The sequence below is a fragment of the Passer domesticus genome, chromosome 2 (genome assembly GCF_036417665.1).
Source record: "Passer domesticus isolate bPasDom1 chromosome 2, bPasDom1.hap1, whole genome shotgun sequence".
NCBI classification, from domain to species: domain Eukaryota; kingdom Metazoa; phylum Chordata; class Aves; order Passeriformes; family Passeridae; genus Passer; species Passer domesticus.
In genome coordinates, this window is record NC_087475.1 from 49,464,536 (window position 1) to 49,470,966 (window position 6,431).

The following is a 6,431-nucleotide window of genomic DNA, read 5'->3' on the forward strand; positions in this document are numbered from 1 at the left end:
ATCTCCCTTACCCCTTGTTTAAGATCCCTGCACTCACTGCCTGTGAAATAGAGAACTCATGGTAGCATAAAGATCGGCCAAATCCCAAAGCTGAACAGAACCGAGACCTGTTTCATGAAACAAACCTTAGTGAGGAAAGTCTGAAATTCTCAAGAAACCTCAAATTCAGATATACATCAATCTACAAATTTATATTCTCCTTGGGTGTCACAGCTAAGAACCAAGAACCAAGTGATAGTATAGAAAGAGATGGTTGTGCATGTTTTTTATCCTGGTCTTAGGTGACTTCACCTGATAAGAAAACTTTCCCCCTGTACCATTTGAAAGGAGAAGAAGAACTACAACAATGCCCAGTGCATGCTATTGCTCAGGTGAGAGACTACAGGAAAATCTGAAAACAGAGCTCTACAACACAAGACAAAATCCATTTTCTGGCTACTAAAGAATACAGTGAAAGTCTTAGTTCAACTAACCAGAATTAAAAAAAAAAAAAGAACAAATTTAATTCAAATACAACAGTCAAAACAAAAAGATGGTCCTTCTAACCAGTTGCTAGTTAGAGATGATGGAAGAAGGTTAATACTTAACAGAGCTGTGCAGTACTACAATTCAATGCAGTTGCTTTTCAACACTAGTATCTGACTTTGGCTCAGGTCACAAATGAAAAGGCTTCTGTTGCATTCCTGTCTAATTCCCAGGAGCACCTATACAGTTTGGAACAGCAAACAGTCCCTTCTCAGAATATGACTAAGTCAAGATTCCAGCCCTGCCAGGGATCGACTCACTGAGAAGGAAAAAAAGCTGTCAAAACTCAGCATCTGCCAGGATCAGCCCAGAAACTACAGAAAAGCTGGGCTTAAATGAAGGATGTATGCAGGACTCTACCAGAAATTTTGCATAATACAGTCTTATTTTGAGTCCTTGTAGAAAGTGTTATGAGTTTTAAATTCTTATCTTTGGAAGTACTCAAATAACTGCAGATTTTTGAAATCCTAAATAAAGTTGACAGTTGAGTGCCCAGTCACAGACGTGACGACTGTTCAGAATGAAAGTATATCAGATGTAATGAATTTCATGCCACTTACTGTCCTTGTGGTAATCTACTGAAAATGGCTTAAGCTTATTCTTTATTTTATGGTTTAACAGCCTGGAAAACAACAAAGCAATGGTTATTGTTGATTGCTATCTAATTATTATGTGGGGAATTTGTTAAGATGTACTTCAGGGAATGGTTATGACCTAATTCCCATGACAGCCGCATGACTGAAAACCCAGAAAGAAATAGATGTCACAGTGAGAGGACAAACATGCTATGTGCTGTACACACAAGACTGTCGGTGCTGCTTCTCAGAAGCACCTCCAGAATTCCAGGAAGGAATAGGTGTCACATCAACATAGACAAACGTGTCTTGTTCCACCAGAGTAGCAATGCTGATTGATTTTCTGATGATGCTTATTGATTTTCTGATGATGTTTGTGAACCTCAATGTTACAGCAAAGGAACACAAAACAATCTACTGGATATGATGAATAACACAGCTTCATAACTTTGAGAGGACACTATCAAAGGCTCTTCTAGAGAAGGAGCTAAACTCTGGCTATAACAGGGCTGACATTAACAGATGCTTAAAAAAAGTCTTTCAAATAACATTTGATAAATTACTTGTTTCTAGAATGAGATATTCTCTTTAATACTACTGTTTTCTATATTGACAAATTCTGTCTTCTGCTGCATTCAAATTTTGATGCAAGCCTAACAGCCGTAAAAGACTGACATCTCTCAAAATGTTCATTGACTTTGTTGTCTGTCTTCAGACTGGACCCAGCCAGAGTGTGGATGTATCATATCCACAAACCTCCAAGCTGCACTCTCATCCTCAGAAGCATTGTGTTTCCCTAAAACTGATCTGCACAGTGCTGTTAGTTCATAATCTGTGCCATTCTTCATTCTTTTCATAAACGTGTGGATTTATATGCAAGAAATGGTCATTATGATTATCCCATCCAATCTTGTGTTTGGCATGCACAATAAGTTTCTTTTAAAATATTCCACTTTGCAATAGAGAAAAAATTCAGGGGAAAAGAAAAATAAAAGCAATATTAATTAAAAATTGCTAGCAATTAAAAAAAATGCTACCACCCGCCTCCAGAAATTGCTGCAGTGTTTAGTTTGGCAGTATTAAAGATCTTTGTATTCTATATATGATGGTTTTTCCATCATCCACATGGGATTTTTATTCCTTGGTTAAAAGTCAGAAGGACCTTCATTGTCAAAGTTTTGCTTTCCATATAGGCTCTTACTGGCTGAGATAATGGTAGATCAGGCATTTTTAAAAATAGCTTTAGCTCAATAATTCTTTCATTGTAGCAGATTCTTTACAGAATTCTTGATTTTCTTTTCTAAACCTTCTTAATTTTCCTAAAATCCCTTTTGAGATATATATACAGCATTTCAATCACAATAAAGATATTTTCAAGTAAATGCAAGCAAAACTGGTTTAATCTTTCCAACTGCTACTTGAGATAGATCTCTTTATACAAAAAAACAACAGTTGCCCTTTTGGTGAACAGCAGCACTGAACACTGATTCCCTTTCTTTGATACCTCACCCTTCTTCCAGAGTTACAGCTTCAAAGGATTTTCCTGTCTTATGATATGACCTGCAGTCTACGTTTTAAAACACAATATATGCAGCTGTATCTCTAATACTTATTCCTGTTTGCATGAGTCTTTATTATTTGGAGTTCCACAGCTCTTTGGATGTCTTTGGAACTGCTGTTTCTGCACCCGGCATGTGTCATGTGTGCTTGTGATAGCGTGTCCCTGTGCAATCTGCTCACTGAGTCTCCTCTGAGTTCCTTACAAACTGCAAACCACAATGTTCAGGTAGGCATTGCCTCATTTACTTCAGGAATTTGTTCCTTCTTTGCATCATCCTTCTTTTTAAAAACTTCTTTTGTGTGGTTGAAGAAACCTTTGCAGCCCCACTTCTAAGGAAGTCTTTGATCAGCAGAAAGACGATGACTTCCCTTGTCACAGGCAGCACATAAGTCACCTATTCCTCCCAAAAATGCAGTGTGTGCACGCCAGAATAAATTCAGAACTGTCTTTGCTTGTACCCTGTGAATCAAGACTTAGTTGGATGAACACACAATTTTTCCAACCACAACAAGTATTTTCTTCAAGTTCAAACTGGGGTCCGGTTTGTCAAAACTCAAAAATTCTTATTTTTCTTTCATTTTAAATAAGATCTTTTTCCCATTTGAACTGCATTTTTTTATGTCATCCTAAGAAATAACAGCAAATTAGATAGCTTGTTAGTTTTGTTTTGTTTTGTTTTTTGAGGGTGATCAAAATGCTAAGAATGGCTTTGGATCTGGAAATGGGGCTGTAAATCATAATGTTTCTCTTTCTGGTTCATTTTAGCTGCAACATCCTTGTCCTTCTGGAATTATTGTCCGTCTTATTCATGTGAAGACCAGATGTGTGGATCCTGATGTCTCTTACACTTGAATCATCTGTATTTGCAATTGCAAGTGTCACAGAAAGACCTTCTCCTGTTTGAAGGCTTCTCATTTCAAGCTTTCTTGATTTCCACACTCAAGACAGAGGAATGCTGTACCATCTGCAAGCCTTGGGCACTTTGCCAGTAAAACTGCTGTCTGAAATAATTTCCAGCTTCACATTGAATTTTTCACGGAAATATGAGCTCTGCTTAGGTGCCTTCTAATATGCAGTATTAAAAGACTATAATCAAATGCTGGAACTTAAGCCATGCACATGAAGCTATTGTTCTGAACATGGAGCTTGTTTTGCCAGCCATCACACATGAGATGCTTGAGAGTATTGCTGGTTTATGACATTGGTTTGGTTTGGCACGGCCTGGTTTTAGATAGCAGGGGGAACACAGAGGTGGCTTCTGTGAGAAGCTGCTGGAAATCTCCACCACATCCAGCAGAGCCAATGGCTAATGGCTCTGAAGATGGACATGCTGCTGGCCAAAGCTGGGCTAATTAGAGAGGTTGGTAACTCCTCTGTGATAACAAATTTAAGAAGAAAATCAAAACAAAGTGGAGCATGCCAGAGAGGAGGAGGAGGAGGAGGTGAGAACATGTGAGGGAAAACAACATGGAGACACCAAGGACAGTGGAGAAGGAGAGGCAGGAGTGCTCCAGGCACTGGAGCTGAGATTCCTCTGCAAGCCATGGTGAGACCAGGGTGAAGCAGCTCTGCCCCTACAGACCATGGGTCCATGGGGGATGGAGAGATCCACCCACAGCTCATGGGGGAGATACCCGTGCTGGAGCAGAGGAGGCTGTGATCCTATGTGAGATCCAGTGAAGAGACAGGGTCCTGCCTCCAGGCTGGAGCAGCCTGTTCTTGGAGGACTGCACCCTGTGGAAGAGTGATCCATGCCACAGCAGTTTTGGGAGGACTGTCTGCCTGTGGGAGGGGCTCGTGTTGCAGCAGGCACTGCAGGACTGCTGCTCATGAGAGTGGACCCACACCAGAGAAGTTCACAGAGAACTCTCCCTTGGGAAGGGACCCCGCAGCCTCACAATGGAAGGCCTCCTCTCCCAGAGAAGCAGAAGAAAACCTCAGATGACGAGCTGACAAAAACTCCATGCTCTCTCCCTATGCTGTAAGTGGGGAGGAGGGAGGAGTCAGGGTTAAAAGGTGTTTTTAAGGGCTTATTTTACTTCTCATTATCCTCCTTTGACTCTGTTAGTGATAAATTGACTTAGTACCTATAAGTTAAGCCTGTTTTGACCTTGAAGTGTTTTCTTTGGTGCTTATCTCAACTTATGAGCCCTTTGTTAATTTTTTTCTTCTCTGCTCAGCTGTGGCAGGGGAGGGTGAGCAGGCAACTCTCTTGGGTGCCTGGCTTTGGGCCAGTGTGAAACCACAAGTGTGACCCATTTCTACTGGGTACCTGGAGTGAGGCTCATCTGTGTGATGGACCATGAGCACATTAAACTCTCATTTCCTTTGGGCTGTCAGTGGACTGAATCCTTAACTGGCTTTTCTGACACCATTTTGCAATTTCCTCTAATGGAATGGTTTTACAGGAATTTAAACATTGCCTACTCAATGTTTCTCTCATTACTTTTACCTCAGACCATAAATACCCAATTATCTTGACAAATAATGTTAGGTATTTTGCTGAAATAAAGTTTTGATCGAGTGACAAGCATGTGGGGCAAAGACTTAAATCTTTACCTCCAACTCTGTCCTCCCTCCTCACTAGGTTGCTGATCAGATTCAGGAGCCAATGTGACTGAAATTCACTACACTGAGTGTAATAATCATCTCTCAAGACCAAACATGTCAGCAAGATCACAATAATAGTAATAATAATAAATGAATTTGTGGGAATAAGTGTTCTTTACTTTATTTCTGTTATAGGACCTATGAACTTTCTGCTGCTTCTGTCGTTGCCATCAACCTTGTAATATGCTTGTAGATCTCTACCAGCAGGATGTTTCACACTGCAGAGCACTTTCCATTTTCAAACACAATAAATCCACTCATTATTACTAAATAAATCAGCAAATTAAATACATCAAATGAAGTACTAAGTTAGACAGATTCTCCTATGGCTATCTGCTTTGGTGGAGCTGACATAAACTCTGTATTGACTTTATTACTGAATCCACCTCCAGCCACAAATTTGTATGCAACTGTCATGGGAACTCTGGCATTAACTGCATTTTCCTGCACTTCATAAGGTGATGGTCTACAGCTGCTACAAGACTTGCAGGAGAATATTATGTGGAAGTATCTGCCACCCAGACACTTCAGTGTCTGAGCTGCAAATCTCTGTCCTTTCCATGCAGCCCTAAAACAGCCTCTGTTTGCCAAAACGCAGTTTTAAATGCAAGGTATACTAAAGAAACATAGCAATGACAGAGGCAACTTGGCCAATAGCTTCATCAGAACCTGTATCACCCATGCAATTTATCACAGATTAGTACTGGATGCTCCTTGGATCATGTGACACTTGCCTGGTCTTGTGGAAAGTGCCTTTTCACATGGCAGAGGTGTTGGAATAGATGATCTTTAAGGTCCCTTCCAACCAAAAAATTCTATGTCTCTAAGACTGTAAGGAAATATGTCACCAGTCCCTTTGCCCTGTGTGGTGGATCTTATCTGCTGGGACCATTTTAGCTCTTGCTGTCTCTGCACAGCCTGACAGCGCTTTTGCCTCCCCTTGTGTGGAAAAGCTTTTTCTGCAGCTTGATACAAGACCTCAGACAAACAAACAAGGGAATATGCTACAAGATATGCAAGAGGAGTCCCACCCAAAGCTAGTTTACAACATGGATTCTGAGGGTAATTTACAGATTAGACTAAAGTACCAACTGAACAGATTTCTCATAATTCTTCTGACTTCTGGCTTGTTTGTTTCAATTTATCCAGCAGGATTACTT

At 40.4% G+C, this 6,431-nt stretch overlaps 1 long non-coding RNA gene across 1 annotated transcript; it reads left to right on the forward strand.

The window, feature by feature from the left end:
* Positions 1 to 279: 279 nt before the first annotated feature.
* On the forward strand, positions 280 to 3,487 carry LOC135295406 (uncharacterized). Its single transcript, XR_010357486.1, has 3 exons — positions 280 to 371; positions 2,753 to 2,886; positions 3,427 to 3,487. It is a non-coding gene; the product is annotated as an uncharacterized LOC135295406 (long non-coding RNA).
* Positions 3,488 to 6,431: the final 2,944 nt, after the last annotated feature.